This window comes from Canis aureus, chromosome 16, assembly GCF_053574225.1.
Source record: "Canis aureus isolate CA01 chromosome 16, VMU_Caureus_v.1.0, whole genome shotgun sequence".
Taxonomy (NCBI): Eukaryota; Metazoa; Chordata; class Mammalia; order Carnivora; family Canidae; genus Canis; species Canis aureus.
The window spans coordinates 21,597,194-21,619,485 of NC_135626.1; the positions used below are offsets into that span (position 1 = coordinate 21,597,194).

Consider the following 22,292-nt stretch of genomic DNA (forward strand, 5'->3'; position numbering starts at 1 on the left):
CAGTTCATAGAGAGGGAGATATGTGTTGCCAATGGTTACAAGGTATGATGGAACAGAGGTGAGACTGAGGCTTATATTCTGGGTCCAATTGTCTTGTAGGGTGACTGACCATTCCAATTTACCCAGGACAGAGGGGGTTCCCAGGGTCTGGGACCTTTTTGAAACTGGAAAATCCCAGGAAAACTGGGAGGATTTGGTCACCCTACTTGGTCTCTCATGATGGATCCTTGTTACCCTCACCGGGTTTAGCTGATGGAGGTGTCCTGTGGCCCAGCACAGCCAAGGCTGACATACTTGGACAAGTCATCAAGGGGTGCGAGCTGAGAAGAGTCAACCCTGAATGACAGATGACCCATCTGAGCCAGATCTTGGGTTGGAGGTAGGTAGGTTGTCAGGGGACAGGAGGCAGGGTGGGGACATATGAGAGACCCTTCCTGCCTGGGCTGCTCATAGAGACAAGTCACCAGAGAAGGATCCTGAGAGCCTAATGGTGCTCAGCCACAAAGGGACACTAACATGAACTGGTTGATCAGACCTAACATAGGCCTAAACATAGATGGGACAGAGGCACAAAGGGTTGATGGGACAATGAAGGGGGAAGGAAAGGATCAGAGGAGCAGTGGGCAGAGAGAGGGGTGGGTACACATGAGGTGGTCTTAGCCAGAGAGGAATCTCGTGGCCACCAGCTGCTCCCTCCTAACCTAGAGGTCAGCCCCTTCCTGATCCATTAGCCAATCCCATTTGGCTAAGAAAGGAGGAAAGAAGTGATTTGCCCAAAGTGGACTGAACCAGGGCTGGAAATTGAGGACTCCATTACTCAAGGCACCTAGCCTTGAAACAGAGCAAGATCAGGGCCGGTCACCCCAGGCTTGTGTTCATTGATATGCCCCCTTGTTCACTTTATTCTGGCCCTGACTCTCTCCCCAGTCCTCTGTCCCCAGGAACTTGTCCTCATTCCTGCCCTCTGCCCCCCACCACACACACACCCAGGGCTTCAGGATGAAAATCTCAAGTCTTAGTTCCATTCGCCTTGCTTATTAGCATTTTGACTTTAGTAATGTGAACGAATTCAAATCTGATTGGGAAATCATTGAGCTAAACCAAGCCCAGCACAAAGCAATTGAGTAGAAAATTGTGGATACCAGTGGCAATTTTCCCTCCCTGCCCAGAGAAGAAGAGATACCATTGCTGAGGTCACTTTAGAGGTAGGCAGAGAGAGAGGGGCCCTCATCGTGGGCACCTGCACTAGCTGTGTGCAGGTCACCCTGTGGCTGGCAAGAAAGCCCCAAAGGTTGGAGTATAGATGGGGAACCATCTAATGTTGGTGAAAATACTGTAAATAATATAATAGCAACTAGCAAACAAATGGGGTTTCCTGGCTTTGGTGCTGGCAACCACGTAGAATGTTGTAACCTGCATTTTGGCTTTCTCATCTACCTGTTTGATCTTTCATCTGATTTGTATTTTCCTTAGGCTTGATATATTTAATTTATATTTTTCTATTTTATTACCTGTATTTCTTAAAGCCTGCTTAAAGCCTGCTTTGTGTCCTCAGTGGGACAGAGTGAGAGGTAAATACACAATCCAAACAACCCCTCCACGAATGTATTCTTGGGAATACAGCGCTGTGGTGCAAGCCTCGGGAACAGGGGAAACAGGATGGTAGGGTGGTGACTGCATGCCCCACTGTTCCCCCATCGCGGCCAGGCTGCAGCTGGGAGCATCTAGCTACCTCTGGGTTACCCCCTTTCTTGTCTCAGAAGGATCCAGCAAGAGTACAAAGCACTCTATGAGCTGCCAATGGGTAGAGAGGTCAATCGCAGCTCTTGTTCATAGCACCAGGCAACCTTGTCCCAGGGCCTTATTGGATCATAGCTTCTTGAATATCTTCATAGAGAAGCCAGTCTATCTTTCTGGAACTTTCTTTTCTGCTGCTTCTAGGTTCCTGGGTTTTTTCCCTTCGGCCTATCTCTACCAATCCACAACTTGAGTGAATTGAGACATGCTTATAAAATTCTTAGGCTGTTGAGAAATCTCACTTTCTCAACTAGCTCTCTGTTCCACTCTTCCCTCCCTTCAGGCCATGCAACAGTCAGCTTGGTGGTTTTAAAGCCTAAATCTGTACTCTACACTCTGCATTGCTCTGGGCGTAAAATTCAGAATTCCTCCCAGACCTTCCAGGCTTTGCATGTTCTGGCCCTTGCCTACTTCTCTCTCCCCTGTTCATGCCTCCCCAGCCTCCCCATGGCTTCCTGGCTCTGCCACACTTGCCTTGCCCTCAAGCATCTGCATTTTCAGTTCCTGTTGCCTGTTGCAGGATCTTCCTCTTTCTTCACATAGCAAGTCCCTTCTCATTCTTGAGGTCTCAGATGACATGTTCCCAGAAATGCTTTCTTTTGCCAGCACATTTAAATTGGGTCTACCCATCGCTCTGCTCAACCTCAAAACTCTACAACATCATTCAACTTCCACCACAGCACTTATCACAACCTGCAGTAATGTTCCTTATTCATTTGATTTGTACTTGGCTCTCTGAGCCATGCATAAGCTTCACAGGGCAGAGACCTGATATTTTCCTGATATTTTTTGATCCCTGCTATATCCCCAGCACCTACTACCTTGGCTACAACATGGGGGGTTCTTACCAAATATCTGTGAGATAAATGTATCCACAACTTAAACCAGGAGTTGGGGAACTATGGCCTGTGGGCTAAATGTGGCCCACTGCCTGTTTGTGTGAATAAAGTTTTATTGGAATGCAGCCTAATCATTTGCCTATTGTTTATGGCTGTTTTGGTGCTACAATGGCAGACACTGAATACTTGAATACTTGCAAACAGAGATCACATAGCCCACAGAGCTGAAGGTATTTACTCTCTGACCCTTTAAAGAAAAAGTGTGCTGACCCCTGGCTTCTACCATAATAATAGCTTAGTCCATACAGACATTCAGAATTTCACTTACCAAGGAACCAGAGATAGCAGGATTCAGGATCAATTTAGTGGCTCAGTGATATCATCAAGGACTCACAGTCAGTCCTCTTATTCTGTCCTCTGCCTGATAGAGCAACCATCCCTCAAGGTCCCAAGATGACTACTGCAGCTATGACTATCATATACTTGCACATACAAGCTCCAAAGGAGTGTAATGAGAACAAAAACTGGCTTTCTCCTTTCCCAGGGAGAAAATCTTCTCCCAGAAAGACACCAAGTGGACGTCTCCTTGTGTTTTATCAGCTAGAACTAGGTCACATGCTCACTTTTGGACCAATCACTATAAAGGGGAAGCGGACAACTACGACTGGCTCAGGCCAATGATGCTTCATGCCGTGAGGTTGGATACATTGCCTTCAGGAATCAGAAAAAAGAGAGAATGTCTACAACATATGTGAATGGATCAGCATGCCCCATTTCTTCACACTGAAGATGGTTGTGATGAAAGACTAAAGTTTGTCCAGTCTCTCTTGATAGAACTAAAAACAATTGGGTGCATTATTACTCTTTTTCCTTTTCTAGCTTTCAGGTAGATCTTACCTCTCATCTTTTACCTTCTCCACCATTTTTTCTCCCAGCAGCCACCAGCCTTGATCATAACTTCAGGAAAGCAGGTTTCAGCTGACTTTATGACAATCCCACTTGATTCAGATTTTCCTAAAAAAGCCAGCCTTGTCTGATGATAAGGATTTGAGGGGCACCCAGAGGAAATGTAAAATGCCCCACATTTTATTCTCCACCAGCCAAGTCCAATGTTTTAAATCCAGTTATATAAAAGACATCTTGGTTTAATGCTTTGTTCTCCAGAATGCCTCTGTTAAAATGGATGTTACTTTCAAAAGGCCATGCATGGTGAGTTTATGACTTAATCCCAAAGGTATGGGGTCATACATCATCTTGGACAGCAGAAATACTGACCTTGAGGGGAGAAGGGAGCAGTGTTATAATGGAAATAGAACTATAAGCCAGAATACCCAGATTCTAGTTCCCTTTGTCTATTTATTTTCTATGCACTTAGGAAAATTCACTTTCTCTCTCTGGACCTCATCTTCCTCATCTGTTCCATGAAATGCTTGGATTTAGTGATCTGTAAGAACACTTTCATCTGGTTAAAAGGGCTTGGCTATACACACTATACAGTTTCATGCCCACATTACTGGATTCATTCATTCATCATTCCTTTAGCTAATCTTTCAATATATATTTATTGAGTATCTCCATGTGCTAGGAATTTTGCTAGTTGCTGGGAATGTAGCAGTTCCTGCCCTTATGGAGCTTACTGTCTCGTGGGGAAGACAAAGAGTACACAGGGACATATAACATCTTGTGACAAGCATGGTGATAGGAAAGGTGCTGACTCATTTGCAAGCTCATGGCAGGTCAGGGCAGAGTCAGCAGATGCTCCCTGGGATAAGAGGTCAATGGGGCTTCCCAGAGATGGTGATGTCTATGCTAAGACCCTAAGGAGGAGTCCAAGTTAATCAAGCTGGAGTGAAGAAAAGAGGGAAGAATTTCTCTAGTAAGAGTATCGGCACATGTTGAGAACTATTAATAAACTGCTTATCATTTATCCCACATCTGAGGTTCGGTCTTTTTCCCAACCAATATACTTGCTATGTTACCTATTTAAAATTATGGTGGAAAGAACAATCAGATATGTTTAAAAAGAACTTGAGTCAAGTTCATCTAAACAAATACCATTGTGATAGTAGCTGGTGTTGGTGTCTATTTCATTAATTTGAAATGCATACTGTTCACTTCAAAGATGCCATATATATGTATATCTCAGATCTATTAATTTCAAACAGAATTATCAGATTGTCACAATGTGCTAGACAATTGGCTTGAGCCAGAGATATAAAATAGAGGAGGACACAGTCCATATTCTTTGGGAGTTCATATCTTAGTCTGGACATAGTCAAGTACGTTAATAATCAGAGTACAATGTGTACTAGGTGCATAAAAGATGGTGTTCCAAACAGGCTGGATCCAGGAAAGCTTTCAGAAAGCATGAGCTCTGAACTGAATTCATTTTCTGGTTTATTCATTCAACCATTTTTAAAAATTTATTTATTCATGAGAAACACAGAGAGAGAGGCAGAGACATAGGCAGAGGGAGAAGCAGGCTCCCTGCAGGGACCCTGATGTGGGACTTGATCCCAGGACCTCAGGATCATGATCTGAGCCAAAGACAGACATTCAACCACTGTGCCATCCAGGTGCACCTCGTTCGTCCATTTTAATTGTTGTAAAATACACATACATAAAATTCACCATCTTAACTACTTTAAGTGCACAATTCAGAGATATTAAATTCATCCACAAGGCTATGCAAAGACCACCACTATCCATCTCTAGGCACCTTTCATCATTCCAAATAGAAACCCTGAACTTATTATACAGTAAGTCCCCATTCCCTCCTTGCTCCTAGCCTGAGATAACCCCTGCTCTACTTTCTATACCCATGAATTTTTCCACTTTAAATACTTCATATAACTTGAATCACACAATATTTGTCCTTTTATTTCACTCAGCACAACGTCATTAAGACTTATGCATGTTGTACATGGATCACTACTTCATTTCTTTTTAAGGCTGAATAATATTCCATTATATGTATATGCCCCACTTTGTTTATCCATTCACCTGTTGGTGAACACTTGTTGTTTCCACCCTTTGATGAATAATGCAGCTATGAACATTAATGTTCAACATCTGTCTGAATCTGTTTTAATCTGTCTGAGTATGTACCTGCGAGTGGCATTGCTAGATTATATAGTAATTTGCATTGAACTTTGAAGGCCAAGAAAATGAGCAAGAATAAGCATGTATTAATGCCAAGGGAGGGCACAACTCTGTGGGACCACCCACCCATCACACAGTCTCTCACTTCTCCTTTCAAGGACCATCCTGGGATCCCTGGGTGGCGCAGCGGTTTAGCGCCTGCCTTTGGCCCAGGGCGCGATCCTGGAGACCCGGGATCGAATCCCACATCGGGCTCCCGGTGCATGGAGCCTGCTTCTCCCTCTGCCTGTGTCTCTGCTCTCTCTCTCTCTCTCTCTCTCTCTCTCTGTAACTATCATAAATAAATAAAAAATTAAAAAAAAAAAAAAAAAAAGGACCATCCTGCGTGTCCACCATGATGACCACCACGTAGGTCAATCCCAGTTTCCCTAGAAGTGTGACTCTGTCACTCCCTGGATGATAACTGCTGCTTTCCTGCCTCCTTCCCCATCTGGGGAAGGACACCCTAGGTTTTTCCATGGGTTGGTAACCTCCCCCTGCCTACATCACTGAGTTGTGTTGAAGGGCAAGGAGTAAAACTTGTAAAGTGGTGGTACAGACATTTGTGGTCGTAGCTATTGCTGCTGTTCTCATTGTCATCTTCGTTAGAACACTTTGCTGTGATAAAGAACAGGTTCCTTCATTGACAATCAAGTCATCCAGGCCCATGAGGGAAAAAAAAAAAAGTATGACATCTTAAATTGCTGTATCTCTGCACTACACCCCAATTCCTCCCAACACCAAAATCTGTGATAATAACAGGAGTGGAAATGCCATGTGCCACATCCTGAGAGATACAAAGCAAGCCAGGCTGCTTTTCTCACTTAGAAGGTTGACAGATGTGTCTGATGAATATGTTAGAAATTCTGGAGCAGAAGCCTCCTACCTCAAAGAGTTAATTCCCTAAGGCTTGGTCTATTTGTTTGCAAACATCTAAAACATAATTATTGGGAAACACCTGAGTGGCTGGCACATTGCAAGGGCTCTGTGTGGGTACAGAAGCCTAATACAAGGGGTCCTAGCCTTTAGCCCGATGGTGAATTTATTCTAAGGTCCTCAAATGTTCCATGCCTATTTTCTGACACCTGAATTCTAGTTCTATCTGCTGGTCTGAGCTCTAAGTGTGAGTGTCTTCCCTGCTAAAAGGATGTCCATTTAAGTAATTCCTTTGCTTTAGTTTGAGGAAGCTGACTTTTAATTACTGGCTGCCTGTCTGGTTTCTACCTATAGTCAATGAAAACCCTGGAACCTATCTGCCACAGCATATGAGGACTTTCTAAATTGTGTGACTCATAAAATTACCCCAGAGTCTCTGAACTACTCTACACCTCTAATAAAAAACACAGTTCCAGTTTCCCCTTAGGCTCAGAATGGCAAAGAGGTATCACTGATGTTGCCACTCCTTAGCGTCCAGCAGGCATGAATAATCCATCATGGAGCCGGGGCCTGGTTTCTCACTCTTTCTCCAATGCCATGCTCCTGGCAGCCACTTTCAATTGATCTGAGCCTGTACTCATGCTATGCAATAGACACTGTTGGTGTCCCACTCAGATCTTTCGGGGCCACACACTCAGCCCCCAGCTACTGAAAGTATTGTTTATAACAGCCCACAATTGTACCTTCTTCCTGAGAATTGGCCTCTGCTAGGTCAGATAGGGCCAGCTCTATAGGAAATGTCTCCAATGCCATGCTTTGACTGATACAAGGGTACAAAAGGCTGATCCCCTTGCTATTCACACATATTCATATCCCTGGCATCAAGCTTTGCCTGGCTTCTCCTCCTCTTGCTCTATCCTGTTTCCCTCCTGCCCTTACAGATTGTGTCTGAGAGCACACCTCCAATAAATCCTCACACCAGAATCCCTGTTTCTGTTTCTCTTCCCAGGGAACCTGACCTAAACTAGTCATTTGTTATACCTGCCTCTGACTCTACAATCAGGAAGGAAAAGCCAAAGACAAGAAAAACTTGAGTGAACATGCACAGCTTCTACTCTCTGTTCAATGCAATCACGTAAACAATCCTTACAAATGTGTACTGAGTCCTGGACATGTGTTGGGTGTTGTGCTAGATACTGAGGACACAATGGCACACAAGACCAAGGTGGTCCATGTCCTTAAGGAACTCCCATTCCAGTGGGATGGTATAGATATGATGGCAAGAACTCTGTACTTTGCACCAAAGGGAAGGCGGATGGTACAATGAAAAGAATAGATTCTGAAGAATCTCTCAAGAGACAGACTCAGAAGCCCAAATTTTGCCCTGGTTTTCTCATTACCAAGAACAGGAGTTTTATAATTTGTGGCTCAGAGACCCCTAGAGATTCATGACAGAGCTTCGCAGGATTCATAATCTTCTCTCCCAAATTGAAATGCATATGTCTTTTTTTCCTGCAAAATTATCCATACCTTCCACGAGATTTCTGAAGGCATCTATGAACCACAAAAGTCAGGAATCACTGCTTAGATTTCATGGCTAGCATATCCAGAGGTCTTGAGACAAAGATGGAGAGAGGTTTTTGATAATATCAAAACATCCCTTGAGGAGGTAACAATCGTGTGTGCAGGCCCAGCTGTGATGTCAATGGAACATCTGGCTGATAAATGAATTATTCTCTTTCCAAAGGTTTTGAATCATGCAGTGACTGCATTTTAGAGCTGTAAGCCTGCTCACTGCTGGGCACTTGATTGTCTCTCTGGGTCTTCTCCTTGGTAAAATAAGCAGAAGATGCTTATGATATTCAAGGTCCATCACTGACTTTTTAAGGAACCTCGGTAACCATCTATTTTAGGATCTATTTTAAAGTTGGCAGGGTATAGTAGCTAAGTGAAGAGTTTCAGAGCCGGAAAGCTTAGGTCTGAATCTCAAGTTGCCACTCCAGTGAGTTTCCTCTTGGGGCCTTTAGGAAATGGTGACAATATGGATAGTGGTACCCCCCACGGGGTTGTTTTGAAAACAAGAGTTGAACACACGCAGTGCTTAGACCACAGCTAGGCACATAGTAGGTACTCAGTAAGTGTTGGCTCTTCTATTATTTGTACATAGAAGAGAGAACTGAAGGTGCAAGGGGCGATTCTCAAGTCAATCCAGTGACCTCGTGCCAGTCTGAGCTATCTCCAAGGGACCCCTGCCTGCTACACCTGCCGACCAGCTTCACTTCTCTCAAGACGGCATGGTTTCTCAGTATCTGCAAGACTCACAACAACCACAGCCTCAGAAAAGAGACTCCTAACTCTGGGAACGAACAAGGGGTAGTGGAAGGAGAGGGGCGGAGGGATGGGGTGACTGGGTGATGGGCACTGAAGGGGGCACTTGACGGGATGAGCACTGGGTGTTATACTGCATGTTGGCAAATTGAACTCCAATAAAAAAAAAAAAAAAAAAAAAAAGCCCATCCCCAGGGTCTGCTTCTGCAGGCTGCCTGCTTCCAGGACCCTGTCTGGGTCAGCTTTTATACCAGGGCCTGTATGATTTGAGGATGTGTGTGTCAGGTGAACTCTGAAGTGAGAGAAACCCAGACGGTCCGCGTTGTCTGTAATGAGTTAGAATACAATTTCCATCACTATTACTAATAGCATCACCCTCTCGCATTCAGCACTTGGCAATTTACAAGGCGCCGTCATGCTGTCACGTTGCTCCTCCAACAACCTTGGATCGGAGACTTGATAATCACTGTGTAAACCGTCAGGAAGCTCAGACCTGGAGAAATTAACTAATGTGCCCAAGGCCAGACAATATTTTTAAAAGGTACAATTGAAAACCAGGTCCATCTGACCTGCCATCTAGTACTCTTCCTGCTATACAAGAACGGGAGCCTCAGGGGGCTAGGAGACCCCCGGAGCAAGTGGACGGAGGCCAGCAAGACTGGGAGGAGGGGCAGGGTCCTCAGGAGACAAGAGGCCGGAGGACAGAAGCCCAGGTTGTTCTAAGACAGAGCATACCTCAGTGAGTGGCATCTTTTGCCTTCCCACCTGGGGAGACTCAGCCACGGGGACCCCTGTTCCTGTGTCTTTCTGTCAGCTGTGTGTCAGAAAAATGAGCCTGGGCTTCAAAAACCAATGTGGTGTGAGTTTAGATCTTTATTTTACCATTGGAGAGACATCAGGCAAGTTACACAGCATCCCTGAGCTTCTGTTTCTTCATCAGCAAAAGTAGAAAAGACGCATCTGCCTTGCAGGGCCACTGCTGAGATGAGATTAAATAATGAATGTATTGTTGTAGGTAATACTTGGGGAGTAATGGCCGGAGAAGAGGATTAGCCACATGGCCAGAGACAGCCAGGAGGCCTCCCTGTGGGGTGCCAGGCGGGGCTGAGCTGTGTGTCCTGCGCTCTGGGCTCCCTTTCCTCTCTGGATCCCCCTCTGTGGCAAGCTAAACAGTCCTCCCCTGGCTGGTGTTGACTGGGCCTCCTCTGGCTACAGACTGGCTAATGCTCCCGGCCTAGTAGTTCTTAGCCAAGCTGGGCCAATTAAGCTGCATTCCTCTGATTGTTTTGGTAGCTTTTCTCTGAATTCCCTCCAACTGGTCTACAAATAGGTTCTAAATTTAGATTCAAGCGCCAAATCTTGGAGCTCCGAGCTTCTTTCTGCTCTAGCCAACCGTGGGGCTTCTGTGCCTTCCAGGGTAGGGGGGCAGGGCTGGTATTTCTCCTCCTCTCAATCTCTCTCTCTCCCCCGCCCCCATCCCTTTCCCCTAATTGTCAACACAAAGGCAAGGAATGACTGCGACATGATTTATTTTGTTTGTGGAGTACAGGTTCATAATCAGTTAGAAAACAGTTTTTCTTATTTAAACTTCCAGGAAAGTGACAGTAGAGAATTAAAGGGGGATTAATGGAATGCACAAATTCTTTCTGTGCTCTGGAAACTGCACAGAGGAAACAAAACAATTTAGAAATAGCAAGGGATGGGGGAAGAGAGTAAGGGCAAGAGTAGAGTGGTTTCTCTTCTGTGTCTTCATGCCTCACCCCTACATCTGCTGGGTTTGTGCTCCCTAAAGCCTCAAGCTTGAGCCAGCAGTGTCTCCTCCTACAGGTGGTTAGGACCCGCTGCATCCCAGGAGGCAGATTCTCCTTCTTCCCTCCCTCCCCTCCCCCTTTCCTCTCCTCCTCTTCTTCAATTTCATCCTTCTCTCCTTCTTCTGGTTGCCACCTGGTCCTCCATTTTATCTCCCTCTCCCCTCGCCTCTTGTCCTCCTCCATAGCAGTATCAGATTCCTTGCCGCCAGGCATCTTTCACACCAGCTTACGCTCTGGAAAGCCCTCTCCTACCCCTAGTCTCACTGGAGTTGGACAACAGCCCTGCAGACATGGGGCAGGTGCCTGGGAAAGAATGATCTCACTGCTGGTTAGAGGAGCAGATCAACGCCACCGAGGCCTCATGACAAGGCCGGCAGAGGGACCAGACTCTCCTGTTGTCTCAGAGCCTCATTCCCATCAACCCAGAGGATACCTGTTGACTGTCCCCAGCAAATCACAGTGGCAACATGCCTCTCTGTTGTCACCAAAGCCCCCGAGGACATCTCACAAATTGTGAAGGATGCCCAGAGGGTCCTGCAGGCAAGACGACATGGTGGAGGGGTACTAGAAATGCCTGGACAGCCAGCCAGAGAGTGTTTTCACTTCTTACAGATCAAGCCTCTTTCTCCCAGCATCTCAAAGGGAATGTCAGCTCATAAATTTAAATCTGTCAACAAGTTTTGGATCTAACAATATTTTAGGCGCATGCAGAGACGACAATCCTGGTTCCTGCACAAGTGACACATCCTTGCTCTGTAAAATGGACCTGTCACTCGTACATACATGACCTAAGTATCGCTTCTGTAAGAATCAGGTGGGATAATGAGTGTGAAGAAGTTTTACAAACTACAAAGTTCTACAGCAATACAAATAACTCTTTTGTTGCAGAGATGGCGATAGTCATAGGGATGGAGTTGGTCTTCCAGGATGGAACTGGCGCTGGAAATAGCGTTTGAGGGCTTGTTGCCTGACCCCTCATGGGTAAGGGAAGTGAGATCCAGACAGAAGCAATAGTCCTCTCTGATAGGGCCACAGTGCAGATAACAGGACTGGATGGTTTCAGGATCTGGTCTCGCGGCTTGCCTCTTTCTGGAAGAAAGCATCTCTTTCTTTTCTTGAGCGTCAGAGACGCTCAGAGAAAACGTCTCTGCTTTTCTTTTCTTGATTTTTTTCCTCTTTCCTTTCCTTCCTCAAAATTTGGTAACATGCCAAATATATCAAAATACTTCAAAATACTCTTTACCCACAGCTTTTTCTCTCCCTAAATATTATTTATCCTATATCCCATTCTATCAAGATCCTGTGAGATGGCTTTAAAAAATTATTGACAAATCCATGCTGAGGGGTTAAGAAAGAAACCATGGTGTCCAACTGTGCCACTTCCACGTGGGCGCCACTTTCCTTTCAACAGAGGCCTTCACAGACCTCTCAAAGAAGGAGAAATGACTATCAGGGGATTTTAAGTTCTGTGTCTGGCCACTGGAGATTTTATCCAGTTAGGCTGTTGGTCCAGCTTGTTCTTCTGTGGTGAGAGTACACCTCATCAAGTCATCCTCCCACTCTTACCTCATGACAAACCCTCTGGGTTCTTGTCTCTTGTTGGCTCATTTATCCATACTTCTGAGCTCCGTGACCCTGACCAGTGGTATTGGCCATTTCCACTGGCTTGACGAAAAAGCCCTACACCATGATGGTTGGTGTCCACAGAGTATGTACAAGTTACTCTCTATCCAGAGATCAAGGATCCAGCTTGAACTTCCTTCTGTATCTTCAGGAATTAACCATATAGGTGCTCAAAGAGTGTGAGTGCAGGGCAAGAGCAGAGTTTCTGCAGGCTGTGTCCAGGACAGAAGCAGTATGTGTAAAGGTGCGAGGGTGGGCATTGAAAGGGGATTTGAAAGAAGACTGCTCAGGGAGAAGAAGTGAACAGATAATGTCCTACTGGGTATCAGTTGTCTGTTCCCTTTCCTCTCTGGCTGGCTTGTGGACTTTGTGTCTCTTATTTTTTCTTGCGTGCTTAGAGCCTATTACAGATGCTGAAATGTCAGCATTCGATGAATGCCGGTGCTAGACTAAGAGGCCTTGGTACCTCCAGGACAAGCAATAATGAAATGTCAGAATTTGGAGAACGTAATGTCAGCAATTTTAGAAATTATTTAGTTCAATTCCCCTTGAGTGCTCTGTCGGAAAGGCGGAGACTGTCGATAGGGTATCCAAGGATGCATTTTGCTGGAAAGAATCAGTACCTCTGTGCGCACATATGCCCACCTGCTCTGGTGTGGGGCGGAGGGGCGGGGGGGAGGATTCTCTTCTATATCTGTATGTATCTTACAGTTGTAGGAAATGAGATCTGAAGGGGCAAGAGAGATCACCTAAGTGAATCCTCTGGTTGCAGAGAAAAAAGAAACTGAAGCTGAGGAACGGCATCCTTATCTCCAAAGTGGGAACCTTGATATATACCGTTTGCTTGGTAAGGGTATGGATGGGGTCAATAAGATCATGACTATCAACTTGCAAAAAAATACCAAAACTACATTTAGAATATGAGTAAAAACCCAGTGTGCATGGGATTAGGCTCAGAACTAGGGGGCACAGTGCTCATGAAGGACGGAGCTGCTTTGGGAGTATAGGGAAGAAAAGGCATGGAGAGGTGGAGGGGAAGGCCATTCTCCCAGACTTGTGGGATCCCCACCTCCATACACACACAGCTGAAGGTGGAGCCACCAGCCAGCCAAGTAGGAAATAAAGGGGGAGCAGTGAGGTCGTTGGGCCAGGAGAAGACTAGAGTAGACAAGAGAAGTGGTCCTGGATTGGAGCATGTGTGAGGCTTCTTCAGTTTGGAGATGCTCCAGATAATAGGGCATCACTCGGGAGTGCCAGGGTGCTGCAGGCCACCAGGTCTGGGGCTCAGGGCTACTGAGGCTTGGTTATTAATGCTTCTGGATAATTGCTGGCTGGTGTGCAGGAGCATGTGTGTGAGGAAACAGGTAAGGGGAATGGGAGACAATTGGCCAAAGCCCCATGGTGGGATGTCTTGGAAGGAGGGACTGGACACAGGCTCTTAAAGCAGGACTGCCCCTCCTGGCATCACAAGCAGGGCAAGCAGAGAGAAGGGGACATTCTGTGCAGAACAAGCATGGAGCCCAAGACATGGGCCTTGGCAGCTCTCTGGGTGGGGAAGGTCTGGACCGCTGCTGGTTTCCCGCTCCCACCACTCCTCCAGAGTCAGCTCAGACTCTCAGCCTCCTCTCCCTTTTCTACTCTGCTACCTAAGTTGCTTGAGCCAAAATCCTTCATTCTAGCCTTTCATCTTTCTCTCCTAGCAGGATCCTCTTTGACGTATATCCAGAATCTGGTAGTTCCCAAGCCCTTCAAAGCTGCCACACCATCCCACCATCTCGCCCTGGTCTCCTGCTTCTTTCTGCATCCACCGTGGCAGCCTTGCGTTCCCATTTCTGCACAGTGGCCAGGAAGACCTGTTCATGCATCCCTCAGATCCTGTCTCTCTTCTGAGGGAAACCCCCAGAGGCTCCTCACTCACTCAGATATAGAGTCCTGGATCTGCATCTGCTGCAAAAAGACCATCCTGATTTCCTCTCACCACTCCCGCCTGCCCTTGCTCAGTGTGCTTCAACCACACGGGCCTCTCCTGTCTCAGGACACTTGCACAGCCTGGTGCCTCTGTCTGGGCTCCTCTCCCCCGACATGGCCACACAGCCTGCAGGTCCCTGGTCAAATGTCACCTCTTCCTAATACCCTCCCTGTTCCCCTCATATGAAGGAGCTAATTGTTCCTCTGCTCAGGCACTTTTTACCTCCCTGAGCCTGCTTTATTTTTCTCTTCCTTTAGCTCCTGTCCCCACCTGACATATGTGGCCGCTGCTAGTTTCTGGCTGCCGCATACACCCAGCCAGGGGGCACTGTTTGCTGTATAGAAGTACAGTAGGCAGTAGAGTGCCCCCTCCATGTGTGCAGGGTACGACCCGTGCTTGTTGCGTCCTTGCTGGAGCTCCAACAATACAACCAGACCTATGATCAGGGAACCTGTAGAATGAAGCTCACCTTCTCTTCACTGCACCTTCTACCTGGCATCTTTCTCTTAGGTGGTTTTTCCTCTTGGGTGCACATTAGCATCCCCCAGGACTCTGTGAGGAAGGCCTGAGCCCTTTCCCATTAATTCCTAGTGTTGTAGAAAGGGAGCCTGAAGTCACTGAGCCTGAACACCATGGTCAAAATGGCCACACCAGCCCTTCCCCTGGCTCCATGTGTCCCTTACTACTTCCTGAAGCCCCACCTTCCTCCATGTGCCATGCTGTCCTCTGACCTCCCAGCAGGAATGAAGTTACCATTGTCATCATTCACTGTGACTGGTTGCTACGGCGACAGGGACAACAGCCATCCACAGAGCAAGTTGGGTCAGTGTGCACCTGGAGTTTAGGAAGGTGGTGGTGATGGGAGTGCGGGCGGGGGTGTCAGGCTGCTGTGAGGGCATTCTCTCCAAGCAGGCATCTGAGAAGGGGACAGCTGCCCTCACCTCCCTTTACTCCCTCCCCTGGCTTATGAGCCCAATGAGGAACCCCAGGAGGTGTGATTGCACATTGTTGGAAGAAGCATGGCCCTAACACAGTTAATTGCAGGGAAGCCTGCATGGGGCCAGTTGCAGCCCCTGGGAAAGGTGCTCCGTGTAGCACGGCCCAACAGCCTCCCTTCCTCTGGAGAGATCTGATGACCTGGCCTAGCACTCAGAAGAGTAGTGGGAAGGAGAAATGGACCAGAGAGAAATGAAATGCATAGAAAAGTGAAGAGATGGGGCCACTCACATGGCTAAACTCAGACGTGGCCCTGCTTAACATTACACCCAGGGTGAGTCTAGTAAGAAGCCAGACTGGGTTCTACCTCCTTCACCTGGCATAAACAGGTTGTGCTGACCTGGCCACATCGGTTATATATTGGTTTAAACAACGTTGGCTGCTATAAAAGGCAAACTCCCGAATCTCAATGATTTAGGCCACACTCCATAGTAAGTGCAATCAACATCTTTGAAGGTAGGGGAACAGTGCTCTCCAGGCTGATAAAGGGTCTGCCAAAAGTAAGTGGCTTCCAAAGTTGTCCTGGATCATGACACTCAGCAGACAGCCTGTGAGGAAGAGTAGAGGGTCACCTGGATGATTTTAGGGCCACATCTAGAAGTGGGCTATATCATTCTGCCCACATTCCACGGGCCACGATTTCATCACACGGCTCCATCTGATTGCTAGGGTGTCTGGAAATGTGTAGTTTAGTTGTGTGGCTAGGAAGAAGAGGAAATCCACTTGCTAAATGGTCTCCACTCCAGGCTGGAAGGGAGCCTGGCACTGTGAGTGGCATGCAGTGTCTGAAGGGAATAGATGGGAGGTAGGTAGTTGCCCAAAGCCAAACAGGAGTGCACCCCCAGGGGTGCAAACAGTACCCAGTAATAGAAGAAGTCAGGATTACAATCCAGATTGGCCTGATTCTAGACCCTTTGGTTATTCTGGTTATTCTAGGGTTCTGCTGAAAAGAGGAAGGAGGGAAGAATGAAGCAGGTAGGGGAGCCATGGGGAGGGCAGTGGTGACAAAGTGGGTTCATAGCGTAGCCACAAGGACTCTCGTCCAGCTTTCAGGTCACACTAGCTTTGCCAGCTAGACAGTGCTCACAAGGTTTTCCTCTGAAGTGCCTTACTATCCTCTTTGAACCCAGAGGAGTGCTGGGGTTACCGTGCACAGCCACAGGTGGGGGAAGCTACGGAGGAACAAAATGAAATCACAGCAGATCCCAGGAACCCTCAGGCCAAAACACAGGGCATCCTTCCCGAAAGATCCTCAGAAAAACAGAACCCTCTGAGAACCTTGGGGGTGGTAGGGCAAGTGCAAGCTGGAAGTGTCAGCAGGGTGAGCACAGAGCAAGCTGCTCTGTGCACAGTGACAGGCTGGAGAGCAAGAGGGTCTGAGGGAGGTCACATTACACTCATCTGGGACCTTTAGAGAAAGACCCAGGCCCCACCCCCAGGCCTTTGGAGTCAGACTGTTCAGAGGCAGGGCTCCATTATGAAAAAGATCCGCCCCCCAAATCTGTCATTCTATGGATGGGGAAATGAGACTCAGAGAGAAGAATAATGATTTTCCCAAAGCCAACAAACTAATGAGAAGCAGAGGCTGACCTAGAACTCTCTTCTCATGTTTGTTAGGCACTGTCTGTTCTGGTGCTGTAACACACATACACACAAACACACACACGCCTACTCACATATATACTCACACTGATGCACATTCACACACTCAGGTGCGTATGAGTGCATTCATATGTGCATACATAGGCGCTATGCGCGTGCACACAAACACTTCACTAAGCCCTCAGGAACCCAGTGGACTCATAATCTCCTGCAGAAACTCTGACACTCAGGCAGTTGGAGGCTGATTTAGCTGTATGTTCCCATAATTGATCCTGCAGCTTTGCACGGATCTAATCCATATTTATCACTTCACATCGGGCAACCAGTACCTTCTGTGCCTGCTGGTGCGGCAAGAACCCGAGCTGGAGTTTGCATGTATAGAAGTGGGTCTCCACCTCAGGTGTAGGCCCAGAAAGAAGATCCATCTCATCTCTGAGAATGCCAGCATTTTCCTCGAGTGGCTCCTGCACAAACAGGGTCCATTTAGAAACCTTCAGTAATATGCAAAAATAGGCTGGGAGTGAAATCTCTGGTCTGAATTACATGAAGTCTGAACTACAGAGAACTTTTAAATACAGCGGTTTTTAATTGCTTGCTTTCAAGACATTCAGGAACAAAAGGGACAGAGAGAGGGAGCAAAATGAGACCAATTAGAAGCACTTTGGGGACCACTTTAATGAATAGTAGAGAAAGTCCTGTGTAATTAGCATGCTTTTTGCTGCTAAGTTAGTATTCCATGTATTGAAAACCAGCTTTTTTTTTTTTTAACTGAATATACTAATTTGGAGGTGAAGGAACAACGTATACCAGCCTATCCTTTGCATGGAGAACAAATTAATTCACATATAATAATAAAGCCATTACACAGACTAGATTATCAGTCACACTAGCTTAGGACACTCTAGACCCCATGCAAACTTGGACACTGTATTCCCTGAGTTGCGCTCCCCAGTCCCAGGCTTAGACAGCTTCCCCGGGAGCCTAGAGGTATTCACACTCACCCACTCCCGTCTTAGGCACAGGCCCCCTTGCCCAGAGAGCGCTTCTCCCCCTCGCCCTGCACTCCTGTCTCCCCTGGGTGAGCAGCACAGGTGCAGAGTATTATAATAATACAGCTGCGAGAGCGCCATTTATTTCCCACTCCCGGTCTCTGCTTCAATCCATATTTTTATTAAACTTTTTTGTGCAGGGAAGAATATTTAGGGAAAACCATGAAGGGCTGTCAAGCGCTGTTATTAGTCTTCTCAGCTCCTGCCAATGAGCTCTTCCAGGGCAGAAATATTTGCCATTGGGCAGTGGACCCAGGGGCCAGATTGGAAGCAGGAGCTCATTTGGCCAACAGAAGGGAGGATAAAAGACTGCTCTCGAGACGCCAGGAGGACAATGGGAGCAGCAGTTTCCAATTTATTTCACTTCCATTGAATGCATTTTAGAACCCAGCTCCCACATCTGGCAAGCGGGCACCATCCTTCTCTTAGAATCCCCGAGGCTTAGAGCTGGGAGTCACAGAGCATCCGAGTATCTCGGCTCAGCTCTGTTTGGGGCCTTCCAGATGCGAGGCTCTGGGCAGGGGCTGTCAGGCACAGACAAGCCCAGTGGTGGCTGTGCAAACCCCCATTCCCCAACCTGAGTTCAAGGCTAAGTCTTTTTTTTAAGATTTTATTTATTTATTCATTATTTATTTATTTATTCATGAGAGACAGAGAGAGAGAGAGAGGCAGAGACACAGGCAGAGGGAGAAGCAGGCTCCATGCAGGGAGCCCAGTGTGAGACTGGATCCTAGGACTCCAGGATCACACCCTGGGCTGAAGGCGGTGCTAAACCACTGAACCATTGGGGCTGCCCAAGGCTAAGTCCTTAAAGAGGCAGCCTCCCCCGCCCCCCCACCAACTTGTAATGCTTCCATTCTGATGCTGGTTAAAGTATTAACAGGGTCTGTGTTGCTTCTGAGACTGGGAAGTGCTGGGAGACTAGGATACTATCTCAGCCACCTTTTATCTCTAGTATGCAGCGTAGCACCTGGCACAGTATTAGGCACTCAGAAAATACCTACAGGTGAACGAGTGAATGAGCAAATGGCTGAGTTTACCACCCTGCAACTAATAAATCCTGGGGTACTTGTTGAGAGGGAGGAGGAGATATACCCAGAAATGGCAAGTTGCCTCTATAGGAGGCAATCTGAGGACCACCTGCCTACTTCACACTTGCATCCAATCCCATCCTTAGATGGGGGTGCCTCTTAGCTTCACCCACAGTTTCTATAACCTGTTTCCCCCCTACTGGCTGGAGTGGTGCAGAGCAGGGAAGATATGGGATATGAGAACAGCAAACTTCTTCCTTGGGCCAGTGCCTTGACCAGTGTGTGCTGAACCCACCCTGAGTCCCCAGCACGGGTTTGGCCCAGTCGGGACGGCTGAACATCCTGCTGAAAATCAAGGTGCCTCTGGCCAAGAGGAGTACTACTTAGGATCACAACACATAGTGACTAGAACAACCCGAGAAAATTTAGGAAGCAGACCAACAAAAGCCACGGGACAGAGTGGGAACAGAAGGGTGGAGGAGAGCTTCTCATGCTCTGTGGGTGCTCTCTGCCCAGGTGTGGCCCTCCTGGGGGAACATGCAGGACAAAAACCTCAGGAAGAAGCATCAAACCCGAGGGTGCAGGGGAGGGAGGAAAATCACCCTGGAGACCACCTGCTAGGACTAGAACCCAGGCTCCTCCAACCCTGACCTCTTACCCCCTCACTTCCCACCCTGTTTTCCAGGCCGGAGCCTCCTATCACACCCTCTACAGCTGAATCCAGTGCTCCCTGGAAGACTCAGAGAGACAGACTTTGGACAGCGCTTGCTCTTTCCCTTGGGAGGTGGCCATAGTTATATTTTTCTTTTTGATTTTCTGTGTGGTGGTGGTTGACAGTGACAACAACGCCTGCGGCTCCCAGAACGAGAAGCAATGGAGACATCCACCTGTCACTGGTCCCCGCCTTGTGACTCTCCATCTGCACCAGTCATGGGTGACTTTCATTCACAGAGTCCTTCCCGGACTCCGGCTAGAGGCTTTGGACCACTGGTGACAGAAATATCAGCAAAACTATGGCCCAAATGAGGGGACCTGTGGTCTCCCGGACACCACATTCTCAAGACACTAGAAATAAGAGCATGACTCCAGGGGAGGGGAAGTGAAATGCAGGGCCCTATGAGAAATAGGGAGGGACTGAGCTGCTTCAACCTGGACACAAGTGTCTGGAGGGTCCTACATGCGGGCTGTCAGGGCAAGAGGGATGGGGCTTGCTCTGTGTCACCCACAGGACAAAAGCAGAACCAACAGGTAGAATTATAGGAAATAGATCAAGGAAGCTGCTAAGACTCTCTGAAGATGAAATTAATGAGGTCAGCATGATGCAAGCTTTTGTCCCTCCAAACAGAATACCTCCTTGTGCACAGAATTACATGGTTTTCCCACATGCTTACTTCTTTCAATTCTCCACCATCCCCATGAGGAGGTCAGGCTCACTGCCCCCATCTTTAGAGGGTAAGACTGAGTTTCAGGGAGGTCAAGTGGTTTCCTGGAATCACCTCTCCAGTGTGAGGCAAAGCTGGGTTTAAAGGTGAATTTCCTATTCCCAGTCTGGTCCTCCTTCCAATGGGCCCCACGTCCTGCGGTTCAAACGCAAGTCTCAGGATGCATGCATGTGTAGATCCTTATCTCCACAGTGGGCTGTAAATGCCTTCCTCCAGGATTGGTGGTACCTGGGAGGCCTGGGACCCACACCAGGTGGGGACTCTAGGACCCCGCTTATTTTCTCGGGCCTCATCGGGGAACTAAGATCTCCTTTCCTCTAAGATTACCCTCAAACTGGGGGGAGACTTGTGTGTTCCCCTTATCTATGTGAGCTCCATGGGTGTATAACAGGACACAGAGACCTCCACCGGTATTAACTACTTCCTTACTTCTTCTATGTCCATCCGGTCCAGGCTACCTGGTCCAGCCTAATCTTGTTTCCTTCCCAGTCTTTCTATTGTTTACCTGAGTCTTGGCTCTCTGACCCAAACACCAAGGATGCATGTCCTCCTCTAGCTCCGCCCTTGCAGCTCCCCTCCAGCAGCAGGTGCCTCGTGGGTTGGCAGCCTGAATGGAGAGGGTCACCGAGTGATGGGAATGCAGGGCTGGGGACATCGGCAATGCTTCACGAACATCCTGCTGCCTGGTGGCCAGCACCCCTCACCTTCCACCTGAACTGCCAGGACAGAAGTGTACACCTTCCCCTCTGGCTTCCCTCCCACCCATTTTCCCCTTAGCTGCCGAACTGATCTCCTTACAGCATAAAACTGAATCATGGCAATTCAGTACCTAAAAGACTCTAGCAGCCTCCCATTGCCCTTAAAATAAATCACAGAATCTGTGCTGCCCCTCTCGTCTGTGCACAGCCCTCCCCTTGCTCTCTGAGCCACAGTCACTCCATGGTCACTGCAGCCTCTGCCCAGGTCCCCGAGCACACCAAGGACGTTCCTTCACACACGCTGGAAGATCTGCCCAACATCCTTTTCATCAGGATCCCTCCCTGCTCCTCACTTGGTTCTTCTCCTGCTTTTCCTTCAAGCACGGGGTTGAATGTTCCCCGCTCCAGAAGACTTGTGCTCCCAGTCTAAACCGATTCCTCTGGAATCCCCTCCCATTGTATCACCCTCTTCTCTGCTGACTTTATTATAGCTTGGGATTATAGATTCACTTTTGTGTTTAGTTATCACCTGTCATCCCTTCTGGAAGGCAAGCCCCACAAACCAGGGACTGCTGTCTGTTAAGCCCTGCGTCCCTAGAGCTCACCTCTTACCTGTGGGGCATATGAAGGAGAACTGAGAAGGAGAGGGAGAAGAGAAGGGAAGATAAAATGTAAGTGGGGGAGGAGAAGGCAAGGAGGAAGGTGAAGGGAGGAAGGAGGGGGAGGATGAGGAGCAGGGGGCAGGATGGGAGGAGGGTTCTTTAATAAAGACCAGGGTCCTCCCAGCTGACCACAGGCTTCCTCCTCCATGCGAACAACCTGGGATTTGGCTCTGCCGGACTGTGGCGCCCTCACCTGGCAGGTGGAGCTCATGCACGGGCCGTTTCCCTCTACGTGGGACCTTGGAAGGAGTCACAGTAACGCACATGTGCCTGCGTGTGTGTGTGTGTGTGTGTGTGTGTGTGTGTGTGCACATGCATTCACATTCACATTTGGATGCATGTCTTGGAGTCAGCAAAGAAGCAGGCACTTGGGATCCCTCCCCACTTTGCCTCTTACCCGAGGCTTTTTCCCCTAATGGCCTGATATA

At 47.8% G+C, this 22,292-nt stretch overlaps 1 protein-coding gene and 2 long non-coding RNA genes across 10 annotated transcripts in view; 1 reads left to right on the top strand and 2 right to left on the bottom strand.

Annotated features, from left to right (window-relative positions):
- ASIC2 (acid sensing ion channel subunit 2) overlaps positions 1-22,292 on the bottom strand; it is a 994,452-nt gene that overhangs the window by 517,375 nt on the left and 454,785 nt on the right. The gene's annotated exons all lie outside the window — the stretch shown is intronic.
- Positions 55-21,895, top strand: LOC144286104 (uncharacterized). 7 transcript variants are annotated; one of them, XR_013354199.1, is made up of 6 exons: positions 55-379; positions 7,663-7,788; positions 13,127-13,262; positions 14,116-15,206; positions 15,429-15,654; positions 19,748-21,895. It is a non-coding gene; the product is annotated as an uncharacterized LOC144286104 (long non-coding RNA). The 7 variants fall into 7 exon arrangements; XR_013354200.1 differs by having other exon boundaries at positions 14,119-15,206; XR_013354201.1 differs by lacking the exon at positions 15,429-15,654 and having other exon boundaries at positions 57-379.
- Positions 9,840-15,201, bottom strand: LOC144286105 (uncharacterized). Its single transcript, XR_013354206.1, has 2 exons — positions 14,854-15,201; positions 9,840-9,960 (listed from the first exon to the last, which is right to left on the bottom strand). It is a non-coding gene; the product is annotated as an uncharacterized LOC144286105 (long non-coding RNA).